This window comes from Tinamus guttatus, unplaced genomic scaffold (genome assembly GCF_059628265.1).
Source record: "Tinamus guttatus ecotype Peru unplaced genomic scaffold, ASM5962826v1 Tinamus_guttatus_pri_ptg000056l, whole genome shotgun sequence".
Classification (NCBI taxonomy): domain Eukaryota; kingdom Metazoa; phylum Chordata; class Aves; order Tinamiformes; family Tinamidae; genus Tinamus; species Tinamus guttatus.
This window is the reverse complement of record NW_028288590.1, coordinates 3,978,066-4,005,471: the sequence shown is the minus strand read 5'-3', so window position 1 is coordinate 4,005,471 and position 27,406 is coordinate 3,978,066.

Below are 27,406 nucleotides of genomic sequence, written 5' to 3'. Positions count from 1 at the left end.
AGACACGTGAAGACAGAGAAAATGACAAGGTGACTGTTGTGGAGGGAACAAAGAAGTGCCATAAAATCACCAGTTCGGAACCATTCAAAGGAGTGAGTATCCAGTCTGTCCTCCTGCCCAAAGACTGGATCAAGCACTCAGTCACTCCTGACAGTCTATTGGATCTCTTTGTAAAGAGACACGGTGACACATATAACAAAACCAGGAGGTCTGTTACTGCTGCAAAGTTTTTTCTAAAGTAAGCTAAAACTCCCTTGCAGTATTCTCTGCACCTCTGAGATGGAGAACAGATTATTCTCCTCTTTGCAGTACCAACATTTTACATATTCAAAACTGTTGTAATGTCCTGTCTCCTCTTTCCCATCCCTCATCATCTTCACTGATTTAGGTTAATCAGTCTCATTTTACTTTTTCTGTCATGTTTCATGGACTTCTGACCATTGTTGTTGCTCTTTTCTGAATTTTCTCCAATTAGTTTGGGTTTCTCCTGGAGTGCAATACCTGAAACTGGACACTTATTTATAAGGTCTGAGGTCCTCCACTCAAGAAAATGAGATGACCTTGATCACAGAATCATAGAATGCTTAAGGTTGGAAGGGACCTCTAGAGATCATCTAGTCCAACCCTCCTGCACACGCAGGGTCACCTAGAGCACGTGGCACAGGACTGCATCCAAGCGGGTTTGGAAGATCTCCAGAGAAGGAGACTCCACAACCTCTCTGGGCAGCCTGTTCCAGGGCTCTGTCACCCTCACTGTTAAAAAATTTTTCCTTAAGTTCCTGTGGAACTTTTGGTGTTTCATTTTGTGGCCATTACCTCTAGTTCTGTCGATGGCCACCAGTGAAAAGAGGCCAGCACCATCCTCCTCACTGCTTCTCTTGAGGTACTTATAGACACTGATTAGATCCCCTCTCAGCCTTCTCTTCTCCAGGCTGAACAGGCCCAGCTCGCTCAGCCTCTCCTCATAGGGTAGATGTTCCAGGCCCCTGATCAGCCTTGTGATGTCTTTATATCTTTTATATCTTTAATATCTTGATGTATTTCTATCTTTCGTTAATAACAAATCTATGTGGATTATCCCTTGTATTTTGTGTGTGCGTGGTCCTAATAAACACTCTGAATATTTGTTCCAGTATGTTTCAGGAAATTACAGGTCTTTCTTTAATTAGAAGTTCCTCCTTTTTTTTCCTTATTTTTCTTCTTTTAATATGTACTCCAGTGTTATAGAATCATAGCTATCCTTCATAAACTCTCAGGCAGTCACACTTCATGAGTCAGTTCTATGGGTTCTCCAGCATGTAACTCATCAGGGCCATCTGCTTTGAAAACATTCAATTTTCTAAATTCTAACCAGCCTGCTCTAGCACTTTTCAAAGTTATCTGTATACAACATCATGACAGAAAATTATGCATAAGTATTCTCCAAATTCCATCATGTGATTGCAATGCACATTTTCAGTCAGATTTCCTCAGCTGCTAGAGAATTTCAGAATGACTAGAGATAGTTTTGTCAGCTCTGAAAGCAAGGAGATGTTGATACATGTTCCAACAAGAAGGTTATCTCTACACCCAGCAGATGAAGTCATTATGATATGTTTTCAAGTTACTATGAGTTACTTCAGTATATGCTAGGCGAAGATTTCTCAGATGCTGCTCATAAAGATGGTGAAGATATGGGTGATGCTTTCTGGGCCTGAACGCTCTCACAATGTGCCAGCAATTTTTTACAGAGTAGCCTTAAAATGGGACCAGTCTGGTCATGCATTGCAGATGATTATGACATGAAGTTTCAATTGTAAGACAAGTTGCAACAAAGATCTGACTTTTTTTTTTTCTTATAAATGCATATCTTAAAAAAACAATACAGAGAGTTGGGATGTGTTAGTGGTCCAGTCTTTGTCTAGAAATCAAAATTACTTGCATTTGACTAACCCTAATTATGGGGGTAAATATAGGTCTTCCATTCCCTTTGAGATCATGCTGCCCTCAATAACTAAGAATTTAGACCTGCACCTGGTTATCCCTTCACTTATATAGTACAAGGAAATAGTTTCATCTTTAAAGTCTGTGAACAATTTAGACATACTGAAGTTAATAAAAAGCCTTTGATGGAAACAGGATTAATGCCTAATAGTGGGGCTAAACCAACATGAGAAGAGAAAGTCATTGGTTTCTCTCATATATTGATAATGTTATGGCATTTAGTGCAGCAGGGTTGGGATTAGACACTCTGAATCACAATATTAGTCATGGGTTATTTACAGAATGTCAAAAGCAATAACTCATCCCATTAGTTTGTTATTTCAGTCTTTTTTTTTCAACTGTACTACCAGGACAGTCTCATCTAAAGTTTATCTTCCCACTTCTTTCTCTTCTCTCCTTCACACTCTGTTTTTTCTTTTGGGCTTTAAATGTTTGAAATTTACATGTGGGAGTATTCATACAGAAAACCAAATAGAAGTGTTTGTAATTTCATCCAAGCAAAAGGAATGTTTAGGATGGAAGCAAGGAGAAATATGAAAAAATGATCAAATGCTGGCTGCCATAAATGTGATTTATCTTCACAGCTAAAGGCCTATGCTGGAAAGGGCAAAGGCCAGGCAACCTGAATGACTCCCATTTATATTAATAAATTCATATATCCCAGGTACATATTTAGATATACCATTTTTCTCCGTGGCCACCTGAGTTTCCCAAAGCAGTTGGCAGTGCCAAAACACAGCAGAGAGCTTGCCACTGAGCTCTGCATGCATCAAAGGTGGGTTTTATTCCTGATCCCAATGAAACCTGAGGAAGGCTAACCTTAAATGCCTTAAATACCAGTTCAGAGTTCAGGCACCATCTGGAAACAATGAACTGGTAGAGGCTGAGGTGCTGATGCACCAAATTAACACAGCACCCAGGTGCTGACATGTTACTTCCAGCTCTTGATTGGCTTTGCTTTTTCCAACGCAGATTTTTGCAAGGAGGACATTGCCATCTCTGGGCTGGGTCTTTTGTGCTGACACGTTCTTTGTGGTTAGAGCTGGCTCAGAAGTGGCCAAAAGGCAAAAAATTGGGACCAAAAAAATTACACACAACAATCTTTACAACTTAAAGAGGCCGACTTCTTTGCTGAGTTCTAATCACCATTTCAATAACGCTGCTAAAAATGTTTTTTGTTGTTGTTTCTTCCAATGTATTTCTCTAAAAACTTTCAATTTCCAGGATTTATCCACATCTCTACTACTCTTGCCAGTTTTCTGAGTTTACGTTGTACATTTGTTTCTCATACTTATTTCCTGTGTTTCTTTCACATATAACATTTTTCATTATTTTTGCTTTCCAATTGTTCATCGTATCATTTTTACTTTTCACCGTTTTCACTCTTTTTTTCTTGCATTTCATCTCAATCTTCCCTTCTTCCTTTCCATCATCATATTTACATTTCTCTTTAAAGGCCCACTTGCTATAGCCCTCCTCACACTCTCTAGTCTACATCTCAATCCTTTTTCTTTTCCTACTTATAACCTTTTGTCCATTTGCTGATTTTCCCTTCCAAGGCACTTTTTCTCTGCCTTCTCACATCCAGATGTTTTTTCCTCTCTATCTCCAGCTGTGTGAATAAATGACTTTTTTGTTTGTTTCAAGGAAGTTCAGTCAATCCTGAATAAAAGTACGTACATTATTCTGGAAATCAAAACTGTGTAAATAATCATTCTAGGTAAATGTTTCATGTGGCACAAACTGAAAAAAAAATGATGTCTTTGATCATTTAAAAACATTTAGAAAATAAAAATTAATTTTCTAAATGAAATGTTGGAGTGACTAAAAAAAAAAGCATTTCCGCTTTGGGGAGGTGGTGGGGGAAATGTCTTTCCATTTTGAGTGAGCAGGAGAGAAGGGAGCAGTTCCAACTGAAATAGTTCAAGATGATCCCCAAAAACATTCACAATGTATAAGTGCTGACCTAAACTAATGACTAGCCAAATAATTTCAATGCCTCCTATTTTTTCTGGTCCTAATTCCATCACTTTTTCTCTGCAGTCCTCATTTTTCCTGTCCTATATGGTGAGGTGCAGAGAATATAGAGGAATGCAGCATTAAGGTGCACTCACTGGCTCATTTTTCAAAATCATTACCCTAAAAACAGTTTCTTAATCACTGAAGTTTTCTTGGGTATCCTAGTCCATGACTTCCTGGGAGGGCAATTCAAACACATCCCTGTTTAAAAATCTAGTCTTGGATCTTATCAAAAGCATGGAATTTTCTTGCTGCTGGCAGCTGTTTCTTCAAAAGGAGTGAAGGCTTTTGTTGCAAATGTTCTCTTACAGTTAAATACGCACAAGTAAGGCACTGGTCTCAGATGAGGGATGCACAGGGAGTAAGAGCTGCTAGAAACAGCCAGCCTGTGCTCTCAGACACACAATATAATTTCAGCTGTTTTGATAGGAATTACATCTGTGTACCCAGAAGAAGAGTCTGACCCAAATCTGGGCTGGAGTGGTGTGATTTTCTGTCCATTATACCTAGACCACAACTGGCAAAAAGATTTTGTAGGAGAGGAGGAGGGAAGTGGGAAAAAGAGGAAACTACCAATGAGAAGATATTCTTAGCTCATAAATCCCAGTGCATTGACACACAGATTAGACCCTGCATTCTTTTTAACCAGCCTCTTCCTAGAGTTCACGTGATCTTGAAATTTGCTGAACTGTTCAGCTCATGTCTACCCTGAAGTAATGAATTGGCAGGCCTGTTTCTTACAATGATTAATGAAGCTTTTCAAAGGCGACTCATTATTTGATCCAAAGTTGAAACAGTGGTTCATCATTAATCACTATAGGACACAGGCTCACAGATTCACAATTCTTAGAAAGCCCATTTCATAAGGGCTTCTTTTGCTAAGCCATCCCACACCTGTGCCCTCCTCACATTCCCTTCCCTGATTCTCCTAATAAGAAGTCACATAGGCTCTTTGGAATGTTTTTCAGACACCACTGCTTTCCAAATCCACAACATCTTCTTTCAGATTTAAAAATCCCTGTTCCCATTGAAAAAAAAAAGTCCCAGATTATCAAATATGAGCCAACATTGGCACCCAGTGGCTGAACAGATTAATCACAGATACATATTCCCTGGAGCCCCCTTTTCCTGTTCTTCAAAGTCAGCTTTTCCTCTCAGATGTCTACAATATTCTTACATAGCTTTCCAGCATTAGACCATGTTGCCATGGCTGTGAACTTGTTATGCTAAGAGAAGAGTGGGAAAACACATTTCGTGTCTGGTTCTCCTCTCTGTCAGGGCTGTCAGAAGTCACCCCACAGAAGTCAACAGCTGGGACACAGGAGCGGATGGCGAGGAGCCCCAACATGACTCCAGGGAGACCAGAACATTCGTATGGCATAGTCTGGCACCATACAGACATGCCAGCTCTGCTCCTGCAGGTACAGCCTTGTTAGCAAAAAAGCTAAACTTGATTTCACAGCTTCTGTTGTCCATGGAGAGTTCTAAGACATTCATAATGGAGTGACTGGTGGCCTTTGGAAAAAGTCATATGAAGCCTTTTGTCTCTAAATTACCTTCTTCCTCTTGTCAATGACTTGTGCTGGAGGAAGCAATAACAGAAAAGCTGCCTGGTTGCTGGCGTGTAAATGCAGAAGCAAACACAGGCCTTCAACTGTTGCAGATGGTGCTGGGAAGTTACTGGCTCTGCCTCATGGGCATGCACCAACAGCATGTTGTGACAGCCCCAAAAATATACGAAGAGTATTTAATTCTTAATTCTACCTGGCTTGCAAGCAGCAGGTATGTCAGTAAAGAGGAATTTCAAGTATTTCCAAGTATGTTTCAAAATCAGAATGTGAAGGGCAGAAAGAAGCTTCCTAATCAACTTACAGGAAAAAAAAATACATTTGCCTCTCAGGGAGCTGAAACGTTTCCTTAGAAAATACAGAAGCAGTTCACTGAATCAATGTAATAATCTTAACACAGTATTAAAGTGTTTTAATGCATACAATGTATATAGCCAATATTTAATAGGTCAATAGAATAATATGGTAAGGTAATTTGTACATCAGTACATGATATTAAAAGATAAAGTTCACATAAATCATTTTTGTCTTATGGAAATGAACAATTTGGCCTGATCCCATCAGAGGAACAGCTGTGGAATACTTCATTTAGTCCTTTTAGCCTGAACTAACTTATCCAATCACTGAACTGAAAATGTTCCATCAGCTTTAACCATAATGCTTCTTATCAGATGTGTAAATTAAAGAGTAAAGTGTCTTTTGTTGAAGGCTACACAGTAAGTTCTTTGAAGAATCATGAATTGCTCTCTGCAGAACAATGTCCCTTCTACCACTTATTATGGCCATATCTATACAAGTAAAGTATTAACTAATAAAAGGCCATGTTCAGATTTTCAAACGTTGTCTCAGAGAAGAGTAGTCCATTTGAGAATCCATCTTTTATTTTCATTCCTCCTCTGTTGCATCTACCTCCCATTACCAGCGCTACGGATATAGAAGAGAACAAGATGTCAGTGCCTTCCCCAGAAATACACATGCTACATGGGCCTGAAATCTCTGCTTAAACACAGACATTCGTTTGCTTATGAAATTGAACACATCCATACATGAGAAGGAAAGAAAGTATATTTCAGCAATAACATCGAATGCGAGAGTGAAAAAAAAAATAGACACATAATTTTGGAGAGCATAGTACAATTAAAATTGAAATCTTACATGAAGAAAAGCCTTATTAATTATTTTTTCTTTCATCTCCAGAAATCTGCTTCATAATGAGTACTTTGGGTATCCTAGCCGAAGCAGTGAGTTGCGATGTGTAACACCATGAACGCTGAAACTCATTTCCACAACATGCTTCATTGGCGCATGGAGTAGAGCTGCTGAGACCATGATCAATTTTAGAAACAAAACAACTAGCAGAAGAGAAAACAGCATCCCTTCTGCCCGCTGGTGACCTTGTGGCTTTATTGGAGAATTTTATTGGAGTTGGGGGCTGGTAGGGGTTTGACCTCCAGGAACACTGGCACAGTGTCCCACCAAACCAAAAGTCCTCTCCCCCTTTACACTTGGGAGAGCCAGACAGGAATCCCAGGAATGCTCTGGTTATGACCACTCAGCAGGGCAGCGTTTTCTGTGAATAACCTTCTGCTTGACTGGTACGTCGTCCCAGGACAGCAAAGTCAACGCTGAAAGTTTGGGTGCAAGTGATTACACGCAACCCGACATCAGATGATGGACTGCAGCCAGTGTTTAGACAGGAGGTACTCTGTGTGTTTAAGCCTGCCTGTGGGTATGCACAGGAAGTTACTGCTCTGCAGAAGGGCGCTGGGACACCAAAGCTTTGCCTTCGATCCACCAGAACAGCTGCCAGCTTGTGGGGTGCACAGCCCTCTCCCGACTAGGCTGCTTTTGCCTCTGCACCACTTCGGTCCTTGCCTTGGCTCAGCCTTTCAGCAGCTCCGCGCTCCCGCCAGGCGCGGGGCTAACAGTGCAATATTGGCAGCTGCTCGCGGGGAAGTCGGCACTCCCAAACACATAAAACTCTCAAACTCACCCTTTTTTATTGCTGGTGATTGGCACAGCGCTTGCTTAGCCGCTGCAGGCTGACACGTTAGCCATGTTGGGAAAACACGGCTCAACATTGCCTGTGTCTAGGTTTAGAAAAGTTGGGGGAGTTTTTTGGGGTTTTTTTTTTTTTTCCTTTATGACTTGCTCCAAAAACATACTGGAGTCAGTGGATTTTTTTTTCCCCTCCCCCTACCCCCTTCTTCTCCCAGGCTTTGCTCACGGACTGGTGGGGAATACTCAGCGGGAATGTTCTCTGTAAATAGTTTCTTGGTCTGCCCGTCTCCTCCGCGCAGCCAGGAATGCGGGATTCACGGCGGCAGAAAAAGCAGCTGCCACTTCTGTGCTTGTAGCTGAGCCTCTCCACTGGGCTGCAGCACGTTTCAGTCTTGTCCCCTGGCATCAGCACTGTATAATGAACTAAAATCAGATGTGATCCAAAGACCACCTGTACAGCTGCCACCCACCCCTGTCCCACCCCACGTTATCGAGATACTGGCCCAGCTTTATTGCCTTTCTCAGCGGGATCTGCCATGCAGGACCCTGGAGCAGGAGTGATACCCTGGCCCTGTGCCACAGCCCCGCTGCTTGCCAGGGGGTCGGTGCTCTCAGGAGACCTGCTCATGGGCAGATTCTCCAAGGCAGCACAGCTCTCCTCGGGCACACAGCCCTGCTGCACGCATTTTGGGCTCCTGCTAAGGGACCCTATGTGTACACAAAGAAGTTTGGAGATGCTCAAGAATTAAGCAAGAACCAGTGCTTAGACCCTCGACCATCATGTAACCAGTTCTGTAAAACAGAGCACATGGTCCAGGTTTGGGTTGTCCTGCTTCTCAAGTGAGACAGCCCTGCAAAAGGCATCAGGGAGCCAGCCTGCAGAGAGTAAATTAAGGCTCTTTGTTTTAATAAGCCCTGGGAGAGGCAGAGGGGAGCAGCTTTCCCTTCTTGTGAGGGTTTCCTTCCTTTAGGTGGCAGTATGTGTTTGCAGCTCTCGGCAGCCCACGCTGCGCTCCCAGACCTGCCGGGGAGCATCCTCCGTCCGCGCTCAACCAGCACTGCGTTAATTTTCCAGAAAATCCTGCACAAGCAATTAAAATGTTAATGTTGTGAGGGAAATGCCTCCGTTGAAGTAAACTCATTCGAGAGTCAGTTGTGCTCAGTGGAAGGGGAACAGTCTATTGATTTTGAACAAGGTCATATCTCATCAGACTTGCCACCTGGATTATTTTTGTTTGCACCGATCAGCCACCGAGTCCTTGATTTCACGGAGAGTTTGAAACCTCCTTAATGAAGCAGAAATTTGGGAGTGCAGGGGGTGCTTTCCCTACCAAGGTTTTTGTTGTTGTTGTTGTTATGGAACTGTGCTCTCTCACCTGTTTATCTCTGACCACCTGCTCACCTCTGTGCTCGTTAACCTTACTTCATTAAAGCAGCAATAACTGGTGCAGAGCTCTCAGCCCTGGGACCTGCCAACCAAGTCCACACCTCATGCTGGGCTTTGTGCTGCAGCCATGCAGGAGGATGGGAACACCTCGGATGGGATCCTGTTAAAGATCTGCAAATCCATGTTGCTAGAGCCTGCAAATGACATTTTTGTGGACATAAGGTAGTTTTACATCATGCTTGTAACTGAAGCCTGTAATAGAAGGAAAGTTTCCATTTTCTTTATGGCAGTTGCTGCTGATGGTTTGGGCTTCCTTGCACACACACTAGCTAACCCCATTAAACCAAGGCATGCTCAGCAAGAGAGTGATGGCTTTTCATTATGAGCAAAAGACACCTGGGACAATGAAGCAGAAACCTGCTGCCTAAAGCCTGATTTTATTTGCAGATTCCTTGTGGCCTCCTTGTGTTCTTTCCTCCCCAAAACAGAGCTCCTAACGGTGCACTGCTCTCTGCTTGGTTATGGTCACACTGAAGTACAGGGATAGGGAGAAGAGAAAAAGTAGATGTGATTTTTTTTTTTTTTTTTTAACCACCTCTAAAATAGGTTATGCTATTTCCAGTATCCAGTGATACAGCCTCTGAGAGTCTAAGCCAAATGCTAGGGTATTTACATGTTTAATTCACAAGTCTAATTGCCATAATTGCACATGCTCATTAGACAATTTTGTGTGCAAATGCTGAGTTAGGCACATAACTAGGCATAGTTTTTGCAATGTGGTTTGCTTCAGCAATCATCAAAAATTTGTGGACAAATTAGACATACAATTGTGTGCACATTTTATATGCTATGGTTCTGATTCTATGCTGAGAGGTTGGGCAGGCCTTGGCACCATGTAGGCTGCTGTTTAAATGAGCAGTCAGAAAGGACTGCGCTTACGAATCCAACTGCAGGATCGAGTCATCTAGAGAAAATCAGACCTCAGTTGTCCATAATGTTACCCAGAGATTCACACTCTCCTTGAAGACTGAACTGGGATCCTGGGAAGCAAAAAAAAAAAAAAAAAAAAAAAAGTAAAGTTCATCTGGAAAAGAAAAATAAAATAAAATAACCAACAGCAATGATGGTGAAGCTCTAATTTTATAATGTGATTGCTGAGGAATGAGTAAATACAGAGCCTCCCTGTCAGGAGGGAGACAAAGCCAGCCTGTCTCTCCCTGTATTCCCATACAAGACACAACAGTAAGTAACCTAAGTAGCCCAGTGTTAGTAATAAAGGATACTAGCACAGCTTTAAACCAGCACAGCTGATTCGAATTAGAGCCTGCTTGTCGAAGCATAACTACAAAAAGGCCAACTTTTATTCTCTAGTGTTTGCAATTTTTATTTGTCATGGAAGATATAGATTATTTTAATACAAAAAAGTCTTCCCCCCCTCAAAAAAAAAAAGAATTAAAGTACATAAAGATTGACATATAGTTTGTTTAATCCTTCAATTTTACCCTTCCCAAGCCAGGCTGAAAATTCTCTTGCTTTGAATTTATGACAAGTATTACTAAAGGGACTGTCTATAGATTTAACATTGACATTTCCTTTGTGCATTAATCCTTTGAATCTCATTTATTGTACCTCTCTGCTGAATGACATAAAAATGATGATTTTTTATTACTGAGTAGATTATAATGAGGTACATTTTCATCGCCATTCAAGAAAATCCTGAATGAGACTTAAAGTTGTTTTACCACCAAAACATGTGCCTGAACAGTGAAACCATCAGCACTTCCCCATCACGAGGCCCCACCACAACCACCAACACAGCCTGGCACTTGCAATTTCAGAGGGAAAAACACCTGTGATAGTCTTTGTGCAGACTACAGATTTGCATTAACTTCCCTGAGTTTTAAGAATGCTAAAAAAAAATAAGTTTATATACTAAAAGAATACATGTATCTTGGATGAAGGTATACGTAGATATGGGTGTAGATGGATGCAGACATACATACATATCTAAAAGCTGTGACGTTCTCTCCCTCAGGATGCAGTTTCAGGAGATCAGGGCTCTGGTGAAAACACCAATGTAAGGAGTTTGGCCCGTAGCATTCCTGCCTCCCAACCTCAGAGTCCTTCCCACAAGAAGGAGTATTTTTAACCCAGTGAATCTAAGATCTTAGTATTTCTTTTCTGACCACAGCCAGCTCATAAAGCTATGAAATATCACCCACAGTCTGAGGACAAATAATAATTTTGGGGATGACACAGTGTTTGTGCCCACGAAAACATCAGTAGCTTTAGCTTCCATCAGGACTGTAACAGCTTCCCAATAAATGAGAGGAGAAATACTTCTGGCATCACTTGGGGAGAGGGTGGGTAAGGAAGATGGAGGGAAAAAAAATAAGAGGAAAAAAATAAGGAAGGGAGGAAGGGAGGAAGGAAGGGAGGAAGGAGATGGAAGGAGTGAGGAGAGGAGGGAGAGGAGGAAAGGAGGGACATATATCTGCAAAATATTACATACGCCTGCAGTGGTAGAAAACATTGGAATTTATTAATATCAAATAATATATTCTCAATTAAAAAGCCCAAGCCATACAGAACATCCAAAAGTTGATACAGAACATACACTAACCGATATAATGCAGTAAATAAATGTGACTAGGAAAAAAAAAAAACACCAAGGGGCTGAAAACTTAGAGGTTAAATTCCCCATCCTGCTTTATAACACACACACAGCAGACTAAGCCTAGGAAATATTCCTTAGGCTATGAAATTACACAAAGGATTGGAGTGTCCCATTTTTCTTTTTAATTTAGAGAGAGTAGCCAGAGCCATTGAAGAGAGGGAATTGACCTCCTTGGATCTCCCCCTCTCCCAGAGATATTTCTGGTCAATCAAGCCCGTGTGTTGTTCCTGGAAGAATGACCACAGCCTTAAAGCTTTCTGGTCTCTACTCTGAAACCTATTGCTTATAGCTCCATTACCCCACTGCATGTCAGGCCCTTCTATACATTCCATCAATGGCAAAGGGTCAGAAGTCTCCCAAACTTAGATACTGGCATATATCCTCCCATATTAGAGTAGGAAATTTCAGGATCCATACTCCTGAGTGATGGTGAAGGTCATTTCCTCCTTTTTGCTTTGCTTTTCAAGGGACTACCTACTTGGTGTTTTTTGGGGGGGGATGGGAGGAGATGGGCACTCTAGATTAGGAGCACTTAGTGTGAATGGATCCAAGAGCTCCTTCCCATATGACACCCCAGCACGCAGTACCCTCATGGGCCACGTGCATCCAGTGCAGCGAAGCCTCCCTGACCTGAAGGCACCTCCTCGACTCTTGCTTTTTTCAGCAGCAGCCACAGCGAATAGCAGAGGTGTGTTTGGGAGAAAGGGAAAATCACACAGCCAAGCACTGCCCCGCAGACCCGCAGGGACACAGCTGAGCCAGGCAAAGCGGCTGCGGCAGGAGACATCTCCCAGTGCCCAGCATGCATAAGGCTGCAAATGACTTCAGGCCTTTAGGCTCGAGGCCTCGCATGAATTTTCTTCATTTCTTAAGATATTTATGCTCTCACTTTTGCTCTCCGCTACTTTCCACCCCACCCCCCGCCCCAGGGAAGACCAGCTCCCACACGACTGTGAAACTGCCGGGTAAGGGGAAAAAATCCCTCCCTCCGAACCCATTGGGATTCCTGAGTGAAACAAGTGCACTCCGGAGGCGAAGCTGCACGGGCGTCCGTGAGGGAAGCAATTACAGGGGATGAAACCCCACGAGGGCGCAGCGCGGCGCCTGGCCTCGCGAAGCGCAGCGCGCTCCGGAGCGCAGCGCACCTTCCCGCTCCACCGCGGGAGCTGAGAGCGCTCAGCGCCCCGCAGGAGCCGCCAGCGTCCTGAAAGATCAAACCTGTGTGCTTTAATTCAGCATTTTCCAACCGCACGATGCAAGTTTCCTTTTTTTTCTTGTTTTTTTGTGAATGCGTGCATGCAGTTGGAGTCTCAGCTACTGTGAGATCCCTTTACACCTAATTAAGATAAATCCCGACAAAATATACAAAGATGCATAATTTACCCACCCTTTGACTGCTTTAAGTGTATCTCCACAGGGAACTGCACCCATTTAACTAAAATCAAGTTAGAAATCAATTTAGTTACATTAGTGCATTTTCAGTATAGAATAGCCCTTAATTTAAAGGAGAATAAAGACCCACTATGGACCAATTGATTCTGTTAGGTGAAGGAAAAGCTTTTATTCTCGGTGCAACTACAAACTAAATTAGATTATTCTGATTCAAAATGCTATGTGATATTTTATATGGGATGCTACATACAGGAAATAGTTGGGCCTGTGGATACGTGCGTGTCTTTTTTCACACAGTCCTGAATACATTAATTCCTCCTATGATTTAAGAAATGTCTGTGCACAGGTACCCCAGCTACCATGTCTTAGAAAACCCTAAAATAAGGAGTAGCTCCAGTTTCAGGAGCAGAGCAGCCTCATTTTCTGTGGCAGAATATGTTAATCACAGAAAGGTCTTTCCAATTTAAAGCATAAGCTCAGGAAGAACGGAAGAGCCTGCCCTGCACAAGTGTGCACAGGGGAAATGGTGTTCCCTGCTCCCCCGCGAGGGGAGGAAATCAGGATGAGAAATGCTCACTCAGCCAGTCACGTGTGCCTGCCCGGAGCAAGGACAGGGACCCTCCCGTAGTTTTGCTTGGGAAGAGAGACAGAAATCCTGCTTGCATCCAGTGGGATCTGGCAGGGTGGGGGTGTCATGTCTGGAAAAACTCGTGCAGAAAAACACTTAAAGGTGTCCTTGGCTTCCTTGGTTGCTCGTATTCCCTCCCCCGGAATGCCCTGATGCAGACAGGGATGGATGGACGCTCGGAGGGGGAGGCTGGCCTGGGGGGCACTGGCAGCTCTGCCCTGGGCCCTCCTCACCTCGCACGCCTGGGGCTGGGAGAGCGCCCTGAGGGAAGGGCCAGTTTGGAGCATTTCCATTCAAATCCGTTTCCTGTCCACATCTTCAGGAGAGAGAGGGAGGGAGAGACTGAGCTAGGGAATGGAAACACGGGAGGCGCTCCAGCGCACATGACTTGTTTATCCAGCTTATTTAATTTTCACTACTGCCATTGCTTAGATTGCTCATGATCACATGCTAATCTTGCCCCCACCATCCAGCTCCTGACCTTCAAGGAGTCCTAGGAGCAATGCTCTAAAAGATATATGAAGTAAGACTCTAGGTGGCACTTCAGGCTACATAAAAGTGACCCTGCCTATCAAGACATAACATTTAAATCATAAGTTTAATCAGGTAATCCTTAAGCAATCAAGATGATCAGCAAAGGACCATTAGCACTGTATAGCCTCTGAAGCAAATCCCAGTCTATGTTTTCTGTGTACCTAGGTCTGTGTATAGTTCAGTTCCACTTCACTGACAGGAATTGAGAGAAATCTCCCTAAAGAAAGTGAAATTACTCACTGGAATAACACAAGTCAGAAAGAGGCCCACAGAGCTCTAGCAAGAGCGAGAGTCTGGCTCCTAAAAAGAAACAAGAAGCCTAAATATGTGTGTGAGCCTACAATACTACAGCAATGAGTACTATAGAAAAACCCGTAGGAAATTCTGCAAATGCTGCATCACTCTAAAACATGCAGGAGCAATGCATGAGGTGCATGTTTTGGTTCAGCTGAAAGTATTTCACTGTCATTTTATGCTGGCTGCATCAGTACAGAACTAATATCACCTTTCTCTTCTCTCTAACCCCAGTTTGGCAGCGCATGGCTCGTCAGTGGGTGCCTTGCCTTGGACATGTGCTTGCTTGACTATTTACTCAGAATGAAGCAACAGAGCAGCAGTAAAATGCATTCTTGGTGCTCTTTTGAGCTGGGGCCCAGACACAGATGCATTTCTTGGTGGACATCTGAAAGCACTGCTCTAAATTACAATTTATCTAGCAGCAAAGCTGCCATAGGAGGACCCTGCCATTTCTCATCCACAGCTATTTGTTACTCTCTCTCCTCCCTCCCATTTATCACTCCTAAGTGTGCTGATCTTTAAACTAAATTAGTCAAATAGCCAGCATTAATAACAACAACAACAACAAAAATCCACTGATCCATTTTAGAGCACAATAGCAGAAATAGCTGCTTTCACGCAACTGTCGGGGAGGGAGAGAGTAAACACCATTAGAAAATGCAGGAGAGGGAACGATCTGGAAAGGACAAGAACCTCTTCAAACAGCTTTACTGCTTGAGAAATTTTCATGGCGGCCAGTAGACATCTCTCTATTCAACAAAAGTGGGTAAAAAACCTTGTCTAGTTCTTGTTAGCACCTCGTCATGGGATCCACTCAGATGCGTTGGCAGTTCGGCAGCCTCCTGGGCCGTGTGCAGGAAGGCAGGGGAGGTGGTGTGTGCAGGAGAGGCAGGTCCCCTGCTGACCGCGGTGTTCTCTTCCCCCGCAGCACATCTGCAACCCCTCAACCGCAGACACCTTCCCCTTGCTGCCTTTCCCATGCGCCTCCGTTCTGCCTCTCGCGTGAGGCCTGCAGGAGAGTTCACGCTCTCTGGCCCCGTCACCTCTGGGCTGCTCTGGAAAGCAGCAAAGCGGTGCCAGCTGCTCCGGGAGGCTCGCGGCACCTTCCTCCCTCTCCCACCAGGCCCAACGGGCCAGACTCGCTCCCCACAGGCTGCCGAGCAGCATCCGTCACTCGGCAGCTGCGGGGGACTGAGGAGCCTTGTGAAGTCTGGAGAGTAAAAACAATAAAGAAGATGAATCCTGGCCAACTTGCTGAGCATTTATAAAACGAGGTCAAGTTTTGAGAAACACTATTTTTTCTGTCACACTGAAACTTGCAGGCTCTGTTTACGGAGCAGTTCCCATAGCAAACTTCTCTCTGTTCTCTCCTAGCAAAAAGCAACCTAATTCACCAAACCCACATTGCCAGGCATAGGCTAGACATTCCCACAGAGAGACGTATAAATGTATAGGGTGGAGATGAAACGAAATAAATGCAATGCTCATGATTATTTGATCTTCTCTCTCTTCCTTACTGCAGCTTGCTGCAACTACAATAAAAGTTAAATTCTCCTAGCGTTAGGCAGAGTGAGTTCACCCTTTAGTGACGAGGATAATCAGCCAGTCCTGCCCTTCCCACCTGAGCCTCTCTGTTGCAACAAGATCGAAACATTTCACCATTATTTTAGTATTTATTACCTTCAGTTTATTACCCTCATTGTTTACCCTCAGTTTACCCCTGGGGATAGAGCAAAGGAGTTTTTTATCCATTAAGAAAAGCCATGGACAAATTTAATGGCAGCCTCTAAAGGCATTTGGTTCCCCTCTTTCCATTGAGGCCCTGGAAGTCAGATATCTAAATAATACTGTGGGGTAGTTCTAACTGACCCTCCCGACCCCTAGCTGGTATGTACAGACATGGCACTTTCTCACAGGGGAGCCCCACGGTGCCAAGCCCAGGTTTCTTTCCAAGGAGACCAAGAGCCTGCTGCATTTGGTTTCCCTGGTGTCCCTCCAACAGGCAGCCCGGGGAGGGGGACAGTGGGGCACTCATTGTGGACATGGGTTGCGGGAGACGTGACACGCAGTCTACGGGTTACCCTTAGCACCCTAACTACTCCCTCCAGAGGTAATTTGCCTTTGGCAAAGTGTGGATCAGCCATCGCCTGGTGCCAGGTCTGGAGTAGCATTCTGGAATCCTGTCCATGAAACACTCTGGTGCTGCACGATGTGTCCAAAATGGAGGGGTGTGACCTCCTCATTGCTCCTGCGAAGATGGGGAGAAACACAGACTGTGCGAGATGCATACGAGACAGCATATATCAAACTGGATCTTACTTCGCCTCGCTAGACTGGTGTGATACTTCGCTATGAACTCCTGAAGTAGTCGGTCACATAGTCCTGTTTTTGGTGCACACAGAACAGCTATTATTTTAAATCATAAGTGATAAACTTTTATGTTTGAGTTAACTCAAACATAAGTGATAAACTCGATTTTTTTCTGTTTGCCCTTATATATGTAGAAGACATAACCTAAAATTCAGGGGTTTGCTCTCTCCAGGCCAGCTCTGAACGGACATACTGTAATAAGGAACACAATAAATGTCAGTTTGTCTTAGAAGACACTCAGCAGTGGTTTAGGTTCACCATCCACAAACAGAATTATCTTCAGTGCCGTAATCAGCCTGGAGGAGGAATGGGTTTCTGAGACCTTTGGCATTTCAAGTGAAGTAAAGTTATACAATTAAATGTCAGTTAGGAAATATCCATAACTTACCAACAGGGGAGAGCAGTTAAGAGCATTACCAGCTGTCAGCACCTGGGAAACTAAATTGAATGGCCAGAGCATTGAGATATGAAAACTAAAGAAAAAAATCACATGTGCCTACTTTCTTTACTGCTGCAATGTCATAGGTCGTATGTCATGCTAACCTGTAAAAAATAATAGGAACTTGGAGATAAAATATAGCTCCAAATGTGAACCAGGGCATGGCATAGAAGAAGTTAAGCAAGGACAAACAGATTACCAGTGCTCTGAAATATAAAATCACCGCCTCAAAAACCACTCTCTGTGCTCCTACAGCTTCATAAGCTAAACCAGCTGTTCCGAATAAAAGTGTTAAATCTTCAAAGAAATCTATCATCTCCTTCATTGTAAGTAGAAAAACTTATTTATTTCTATTTAAAGAAATATTTATTTAAATTAAAAAATAATGTAAGTTATTTAATTAATATGTGAATTTTGTTTAAAGAAAATGACTAAGCAATATATGTAAAGGCAAAATTTCAAGGAAGCAGTTTGTAATACAAAGCTATTCTTGAAAAATCTAGAAAATTCTTACCAATTTATCACTCTCTTCCTGGCTATCATAATTTATTTGGGTAACATACTGAAAACACAAACAAACCAAAAGCCAACAGCAGCTTACATGCCTTGTGGACTTCAAGCAAGAGGAACTGTGGCCTAGCAGATGTCTTAGCGCATGCGCTCTGACACGAGCCATGAGCAGAAGCAGCAGGGGAAGGTGCTGTCTATATCTGAGGAGGAAGAGGATGTAAGTGCTGAAACGTCTCTTCAGCTGAGAGGTCATAAACGCCACCTCCCCCTCCAGGCAAAGGAGCTACTTGCGTTTCCCCTGTGGCAGCAGGTGTGGGACAGCTGTTCCCATGCGCGTGAGTGCGATGCGCCCTCTCCACAGGGCTGGAGAGCCAGCACAGGGCGCAGCAGCACAGTGTCCTGCAGCAGGACAAGGATGGAGCTGAGCAGAAGGGCAGATTTGGGGAAGGAGAGAGGTAGAGAGGGTTTGGGAAGAGCATGGTGTGAATTAAGAGCCTGGCTAAGAGCAGGAAATGTTCACACTTTCCAGAAGGCTTTATGAGCAGTGATAATGAAAAAGCAGCCCCTAGAGCACTCATGTCCCTGTTCCCTTCCCTAGCACATCCATCTGAGCAGTGGCTGCTGTCACAGGCCATTCCCACGAGCACGTGGATGGCCTGAGAGGAGCACTGTGACATGCAGGTGTACACCCACAGCGAGTACTGGCACGTTTAACAAGGCCCTCCACCGCTCCTGGCCGTGCTGGCTGCGCACCCTGCACGGCACCGGTGCAGAGCTCACAACCACCGTGTTGCCTCACGCCAAGGAGGGGCACGCATGCGTGACACTGCGGCCAGGGCGGCTCCAGCCTCATGACGAGGGGGAGGCAACGGGCACTATGGGCCTGGGGGAACCTTCAAGGCAACGCTGAAATCCCTCAAAGACTAGGGTTGCGAAAGCAGCCCAGGAGCTTCTGTGCTTGCATTCGTTGGTCAACTCTTTGCTGCAGACGACGGTTGCGAGCAATCCTTCCCCGGCATGCCACAGCGTGAAATGTTATGACCTTGCGTAATGTCTGTAAAATGTTAGTGTGGCATGGAAAAAAAGATCTCTGTGTGACAACTCCAGTTTTGTAAACACGTCGCGGAGCGGTGGTGATGCTCAGCATTGCTTGGTAATCCCAGCGACATAATGGCAGCTTCCGTCAAGGACCGGGGAGGAAAGGGAGGGTAGCGCAGGAAATACCTTACTGCCACAAGAGGAAGGAAATGGAACAGAAGCCTGGACCAAAATCTGGGTCCTCGCGGGACTCTTGGCCTCCTTCCAGGGCAAGATATTAGAAACCAATATCAGGGGTGGAGCAGCAGTAACTGCTGCAGTGACTCATTCCCCTCTGAAAAGTAGCCACCCAGACAACTGGCACGATGCCGTGCTGTATACATGGCCTTGGAGAGCTCACTAAGTCACGTAAGCAGCTGGCACGTTTCCTGCTGCCGAGCACCAGTGATTAACTAAAAATGCAAATAATTTAACATGGATACCTGAGCTCCATCCCAGATAAAGCAATCATCATATAATAGAAATGGAAAGAGAATCATATTGAAGTTACTTTCGATCCTGAAAAAGCATATAGTTCTACATGAGATAGTCAGGAAATGAACATTCAGATGGAAAGAGATTAGGAATTACTCTTTGAGTTGGTTAAAATCACAGCTGACCTTATTATGTAGTGTTCAAGCAGAAGGAGAGAGAACTCCAAGACAGGGCAACATTCAGACTTTCTTCTTCCCTCTGCTTATGCCGTAGTTGCCTATACATGATTCTGGTCATGTGCTGAGTTCTCACAGTGCCCACACAATCACACTGTTGTGCTCTCTACCAGGGGACTAGGAAGCTGTTTATCACAGCATTCCATTTGTCACATTAATTTGAGATGATGATAATACCCAGTTGCAACTACCCCATTTTACATCAGCAAATATTGCAGCAGTTCTTCTCCGTATGGAGAAATTGAGGCTTAGAGGGGCAAAAAGACTTTCTTTTGGCCACCTAATGAGTCACTGATCTTCCAAGTTCTAGTGAAAATCGAACATCACTGTCTATATTTGCTTACAGATTTAATTTGCCAGTATATCCCTCTGCAGTCCCTAAATGAGCTCTGCATCCTAACACAGACATCCAAACAACTAAGATAGATTGAATATAGTGTTATATGTGCTTAGCTGAGTCTTGATCACCCAAATGCTGAAAACACATAAGCTTTCGAGTGACCAAAAAGCATGAAACCACTGTGCCCCTCCATAATGCCCATGCAAAGAAAAAGTAATTTTAATTACTGCACTTGCAAGACTTCACAGATTCTCAGTGTCAGTGGTATAGAAGCCCATTCACCAGTATCTCCTTCAAATGAGGAATTAGCAATTTGATCCCTTTTGTTTGCCTTCCTGTGCCTGACCTGTCTCTGAATACCAATATGGGAGGTCTTTTGTTTATCAGTTGTGATGGACTATATTCTTTTTTGTGCATCTTCTCTATCTTCTCTTGTCCTCCATCCACCACTGCTAGGCATGGGCAACAGTATAGAGATGAATCTTGACACTGAGTGTTACACAGACTGGTACTAGAGACAGAGTTCCTTCAGAGTTCAAGCCTGGCTCCCATGTATTTTATTTGCTTCTTGAACCTTCTTGAAGCCAAAGCTAGAAGTATTAATAGCTTACTCATCTGCCTGCCTGTGTTCAGTGAAAAAACAGCGTGACTTAAGGCTCAGTATGACTGAACTCTCATTCCCAGGTAAAATGATAACAATAGTAATAGTAATAATAATATCCCCGAAAGTAAACCGGGAGTTTGGATTTGAAACTACCCAGATGCCTGGAGGAGTTCTTGCTTAATTTAAGACAGTCGTTTGGGGGGCACCTAGTAATTCAGTGGACCCGCAGTCTAACCTGTTCCAGAATTAAGCAGTTTAGGAGGGTTGCAGTGGAAAGTCCTGTCCTACTTTGCTCCAAGCCCATGGGAGTACAACATATTCTTATTGCTCCATAGTATCACTTCCTTTTCCCTCAAGCTGTACAACTGCTCACCAGGCCCAGCTGGCATTTTTAGCTTGTTTATCACAGTTCTTGTGTTCACACAGCATATCGTCTCTGAGTGAGGGTTAAAGTCACTCAGCAACATGATTATTATTGTGGATTTGACTATTATTATTTCACTATGGATTTATTTTCTTGGTTCACAAACAAACGAGATTGTGATCTATGACTGTTTCCATTTCAGTGTGTCTGCGTCTACACCGCAGAATGCCATCATCCACACCTCTGATCCCTGAGAGTCCTGTTAGTGCATCTTGTTGGCAGCAGAAGTATTCTTCCACTGCAGATTTGATCCAAAACCGCATACTCTACCATCTGTAGCTACACTGCTGGTGTCCAAGATGTAGTGGGGTGGTTGCTTTCTTTATCCGATAGCACTTGCCAATATCTATCTTAGGCATCCGAGTGCTGAGGCTATTTTTCCTTCTGCCAAGTCAGGTAACGTCTTTTGTTGCAGGCACTTGGTAATGCACAGTTAGTCGTACTTTGATGAGGTTGCTTGGGCTTACGCTAATGAAGGTTTTTGTCTGCATTAGGGATGGCTCTCAGGCCCTATATCTGACTGGGGGATGCTGCAACTGCAGCACTGATGCCACCTCTTTCTATTCTCCTTATTGGCTGTTTTCTGTCCCTCTTGGTGCAATGATGGGGCAGGTGCCATCCTGACTGAATCACTGTCTCTGTTTCAAGGTGAAATACACCTGGAAGATATCCCAGTCCTTTGAAAATAGCTTGATCACCTTTAGCAGTCTTACAGAAACAGCACTGAGCAATGACTGCTCTAACTCTTCATGGGCTGTCTTTTCTGTTTTGCCCAAGTAGCTCTTGGCATTACTATTGCATCTGGCCTTATATGCAGATTTTTTTTCTATTTTTTTTTCTATTTTTATTTTCCCCTGGATATTTTTTCTTCCTTTTTTCAAACGTCTCCTTGTAAAAATATCATTGTTTCTTCTTTTTTTTTTTTCCCCTCCTTCCACTCCAAAATCCAACATGGTGGGTAGACAGACTCTGTTCACCTCTCTGAATATGAACTGTTGCACACTTGCTTCCTGCACTGCCAGAGCTCTCCCAACAGCAGGGTGGGCTCTTCAGGTAGTCTCAGTGGGATTCCTGCTTCTTTACTACACATTACAAATTGCTTTTTTTGCTCATACTTTGTTAACACTAGAGTTAGCCATTGTCTTTGGGGGAAATAACCTGGGATATGCTTGCCTTGAATCTTCAATTATGTTTATGGATGAGATTCTTTAGTTTTATTGAGAGAGGAAAGATTAGAAACTTTTGAATTTTTCTAGATTTTACATGAGTCTTTCTGATGTTCCTGAATGCTATTGCAGCTTGTCCATGACCCCTACTAAAGTGACTGTTACCATTTCACTCCATTTTGTTTCTCTCCTTTGTATTCTCATTTGTTCATTGAAAACAGTAACTTCTTTATGATCCAGAAAGCATGCAGCTGATGAACACATCTCCTTTCATACATATCCTCCCAAAAGTATCTTGGCTATTGTTCTTTTCTTTCTTCCTTATTCACCCTTTTTTTCATGTGCATATGTATGAATATAGCCTACACCTGATTACATGGTTACAGGAAGCCACAGACCACCTCTGAAACCATGTTAACCATTAAAAGGAGGGGCCTTGCGAGCAGGGTTGTGAAAAGAAGAAAATGGAAGGAAGATGGATTGCAGCCTGCATCTCAGCTGAAGACTCAGCCCTTTTTCCAACATCTATAAAGCTACTAGAAATTGTAGATGATTAAACCTGGGTGATTTTTTTCTGTGCTTGCCAAAATCAGCAATAGGCCAAATGATGACACATATCTATTGCTGGACTTGTCATCTAGTGCTGCTGACTAGCTTTTAGGCACCTATGCATTTTGCACATCTGCTTTCCTATCTCTAGAATAGGAAGAACTGATTACTTTTTTATTAAAAAAAATACACTCTATATCAGGGAATTAGCAAACACAGTAGTGTGAAGGAGTCTGTAGAACAGATCATAATGATGAAAGTCTTTTACTTCAAATGTCTCATGTATAGCCAAGGCTGGAGGTTGGCAGAAGCCAAGGAAAAGAATTCTCTTCCCATAAAAAGTACAATCAAAGGATTCAAACCATTTGCATTTTATCAATAAGTAACACAATTATGTGATGGGGAAACAGGCTCAGTTCCTGTGCTGCAAGTCCTGTCTCCTCCCTTTTCCTAATGAGCTCCTAATAGCCTAATTGAGCCCTTTTCCCACAGCTTCGGAATCAGCTTTACAGCACCTGGTAGCTGCTTCTTGGCTATACTGAACTTTACTGCATATGGTTTGAGTGCCATGCCAAGAGTATAACCATCCACTACAGATACAACCTGGGCACTGGACCCAAGAGCCTGGGTTTCCCCTGGGAAAGAGGGCAACTGCTCCATCTGACTTGTAGGTCATCACGTCCTTTATGGGATCTAGCCCTCAAGTTCCTGCAGATTCCCATTCCTATTCAGCAAACTACCTGAGTACTTGCCAGCTATGTTCAGACATACCTTGCTGAATTAAGTCCTGTAATCACATAGCAAAGGATATAAGCCCAAATACATTTAGCAGTCTAAAGAGATTTTGCTGTAAAATGTTAAGTTTTAGCTTTGCAACAAGGTGATTATTTCTGTGTCCATCTCTTTAAAAACTAGTTACACCATTCACAGCAGGTCATCCTAGCCCCACTCTTCTATGTGAGCAGCAGTGGGGCTACAGGGCACTCCACTGCATTCACAGTGTACCAGACCACATCCTTCCTTGGTCTCAGCAGCTCATGAGCGGAAAGGACTCTTCGGGTGTATATGATGCTAAGCATGAGTGTGGATCTTTGGCAAGACTCAGAAGACCAAGTCAGGAACCAAAACCATGCTTTAGGGCATTGTGCAAATACTGCTCAGAGAAACTGACTAAAATCTAAAGAGGAAATAGGAAATATATACCACGTGACTGCTAAAAAGGAGAGGATTCAATAATGATAATTTTTTAGTACTTTTCTCACACAGTGTTTTGTAAGTTAAGGGTTTTAGCCAGAATTTAATCAAAAAGACGAAGCAAGAGAAGGTAAATCAATGGAAAAGGCAAGGGATGGTACAAGGAATGTGACTTTAACCTTCCAGTCAGAAGGTTCTTGTTCTTTTCACAGAACAAGATCAAACTAGTTCAATCACAGAATATAAACCCTAAAAAATAGGCTAAAATTAGTGCTAGTGGGCCTAGAAAGAGGGTAATAGATTAACTACATCCAATTACTGTATTTGTAGTGATGCAGCTTTATTTTAGATGAAAAAAGACAGGCACTAGCCTAGGGCACAGTTCTTCTGGAATTGAATCCATGCTCATGCTGGGATTCAGACTTACAGGTGCAATCAGACCCCTGCTTCTATTTATTGTAAGAAGTTAGGACAGGAATTAGCCCTCACAGGTGACCAATGCCTCACAGGCACTATTGCATTCCTTATGATCTGGAAATGTCGCTATTTTATTAAATAGTTATAGCATTTATGTACCTCTTTCATTCACTATGTATGCTACATTATTTTTCTTCATCTGCTATATTCAATAATTAATATTTTCCATAAAGTACTATTAAAAACCTTTTTTTTTTTTTACAATACTTTATGGAAAATATTTCCGGAACTGGTTCCTTGAATTCTGGTCAATCCCAGCTCATGCTTAGCGCCAAGGCGACCATGGCTGCTTTCAGAAGAACTTGTTTACAACGTTCTGTGAGAAGGACAGAAGATGAGCAAAGATGAGATGCAGACATTTACAGTGACAAGCATGCAGAAGAGTCAAGTTTTCAGAATCATCTGTTGTAATATTCCTTATTATGAATGTTTTTAAAAAAATCTGCTAATAGATTCTTCTTTACCACTTTCAAGTAGGCTTATTACCACAGCTGCTTTCTTTAGAAGTTTATGGTTGACTGTACATTTTCAAGACAAGACTTTGGCCTTAGTTCTCCAGGCCTCTGCACATGTGCATGGATCACAAGCACCCCAGGAGAACCTCAGGTGAAGGAAGCTACATTTAACTGCATATTTATGCAGTTTTTTCATTTAGCTTCTGGTACTTAGGACAGCTGGACTTGCGACTTCATATGTATAATTTTTAGCTGTCATGTTCAGGTGAGAGGGAACCTCCAAATGAATGCTTCTGATGAACATTCTGCTTCCCATCTCCTCATGAGAAAAGTATTTATGTTTTGTAAAAGATACATGTTTTTTTCCTTTAAATAAGGCTAACTTAATTGAAGAGATCTTGGTACATAGCATGCATAAAGAAAATTCATGCACAGAAAGAGAAGGGAATATTGTGTTGTCATCTGTTGAAATATTTGCCTGTACCCTTGCCCGGTTTTGGATTTAGTTTCTAATCCCCTTAACATGTTTTCCCAAATCCTGAGTAGTTTAAATTATTATTTAATATCTTCTTTGCCAGGATGATTTTCTGTCTGTGTCTGTGCTCTCTATGTACATTATATTATGTATGCACATATACATAATATTATTATTCCCCTAGTAGCAATTAAGCAGTATAATCCACCAAAGAGATATTTATAACAATTTAAACTACCCTTAACCAAGGAGTTTAGAGGATTAGAAATGAGATTTAAGCAGTTGCAAAGGGGATAAATTTTACACCTCTTTTACATTGCAGTACAGTTTAACTTTAAGACCAATGGAGGCTTTGGAAGTGACGGAAGCAAAGAAGGAAATGAATCAAAAGTTGAGTCAGGGCTAAAGACCAGAATAGTTTGTTTACTGAAACCATTTAGTTTGCACAGTTAGAGGGCAGTGCATATAAACTGGCTCCCTGGACCAGTTTGTCCAAATTCCTCACAATGTTTCTACCTCCATTCTTTGAAGATTGTCAGTCACCCTGTCTGCAATCCTGTATGTTCTCCAGGACGTTGTGTGCTGGCAGAGGGCAGTAACGCAGGGCATCTACTGAGGCAGAAACTGGCACTGAAACGTCAAACTGTGCTGCAATTGTCAAAGGAAAAGAGTTTGCAAAGATGAAATAGTGTCTATGTAGAAGAAGCAGAGTATTGTTGCTTGATTTTTCTGTTACTTGAAGAGTAAACCAACACACCAGCATTGCCTCATATTTAGGGGCACATCCTGTCATATATTTGTATCAATACGTTTATGCTTTTCACTCACAGACACCTCAGCTGAAATTGTGTTTGAGTGAAAGCTTCTTTGAAGTAAAACTCAAAAACTCATTTCCCTCTTACATGGTCCTTTCCTTTAGTCTATCTTATCAATGAAATAAACTGTTAAACTGCTCTTTTTTATGCATGCAACAGTTGGGATATTTCTCATGTCTCTCTTTCTGCAATTGAGCAGCCAACATGAGAAAGTAAAAAACAGAGAAAAATACATTGTTCATACATGGTGAGCTTAATGTACCTCCCATATGATTTCCCAGTAAATTCCTTCCATTATTGTCAGAAGATTCTTTCAAAACAATTTATTCATGAGTAATTTCTTATATACAAAAATGTATCAATCTTCCTGTCATACCACAGGTGTTAGCTCATAATTACTCATTCTAGAAGAGAGCAGTAGAGTCAGGGTAGGAAATGGAGATATCTAAAGAGAGTGGACTTTTCAAGCCATGAGTCCCATAGATTTGTCTTTGCCCTGGAGCTTGAAGGTAGCAATCACAGCAGTGATGCTGTTGACCCATGGTAGTACCCATGTTCCCTTGTCCATGGCAGATTCTGGTAAACCTATGAGCAGGGAAAACGCATCTTCCAACCATCTGTGGTTGCCTTTGCTTTGCTTGACTCCTTCCTGAAGTGATCTCCTCTCTGAATGTATGTTTACTTCCTTAGATAGGAATCTTTTCAAAGATATCTGTGTCTGCTGCTTGATAGAAAGAAGGGAGAAACAGTAACATGAGGATGGAGACACCAAATACACGCAAGAACTGCATCATGCTTGTTGCTTCCTGGAGCTCCGCACTCAGTGACGGGGTGGCACAAGCTCTCTGTGGTCTCCAAATGCTGTGAGGAAATGTTCATTACCATTTCTCCTTGTGACTCTGGCTACTTTGATCAATAAAGAGACTCATTAAGGGGAATGACCTGTTGCCAAGCCTGTAAAAGTCCTAATTCATGTGTGTGCTTGTTTTTTGTAAAGAAAAAAAATATTTCAAAATACCTTGGCAGTGCCATGGCACAGTGATCTGCCATGTTCATGTGACAGAAGGAGAAGCTATCTTATGGATATGGCAATGGATTTCATGTCGACACGCTCAAGAGGTTATTGGGTTTAATCGGGAGTGGGAACGGAAATTACAAAAATGATGATAAATAGCTTCCATAGCCCATCTATAAATTTCACCTGCTGACATGGTTTAGTGGGCAGACGCTAATACCACCCTCGGGAGGAAGAAGGAAACCAGCACTGGGACAGGAAGGGGTTAGGCAAGATTTAAGTGAGTGTACAGGAAGCAATAAAGGTTGTGGAGACTTAGCTAGGGTCTGGTGAGCGTTT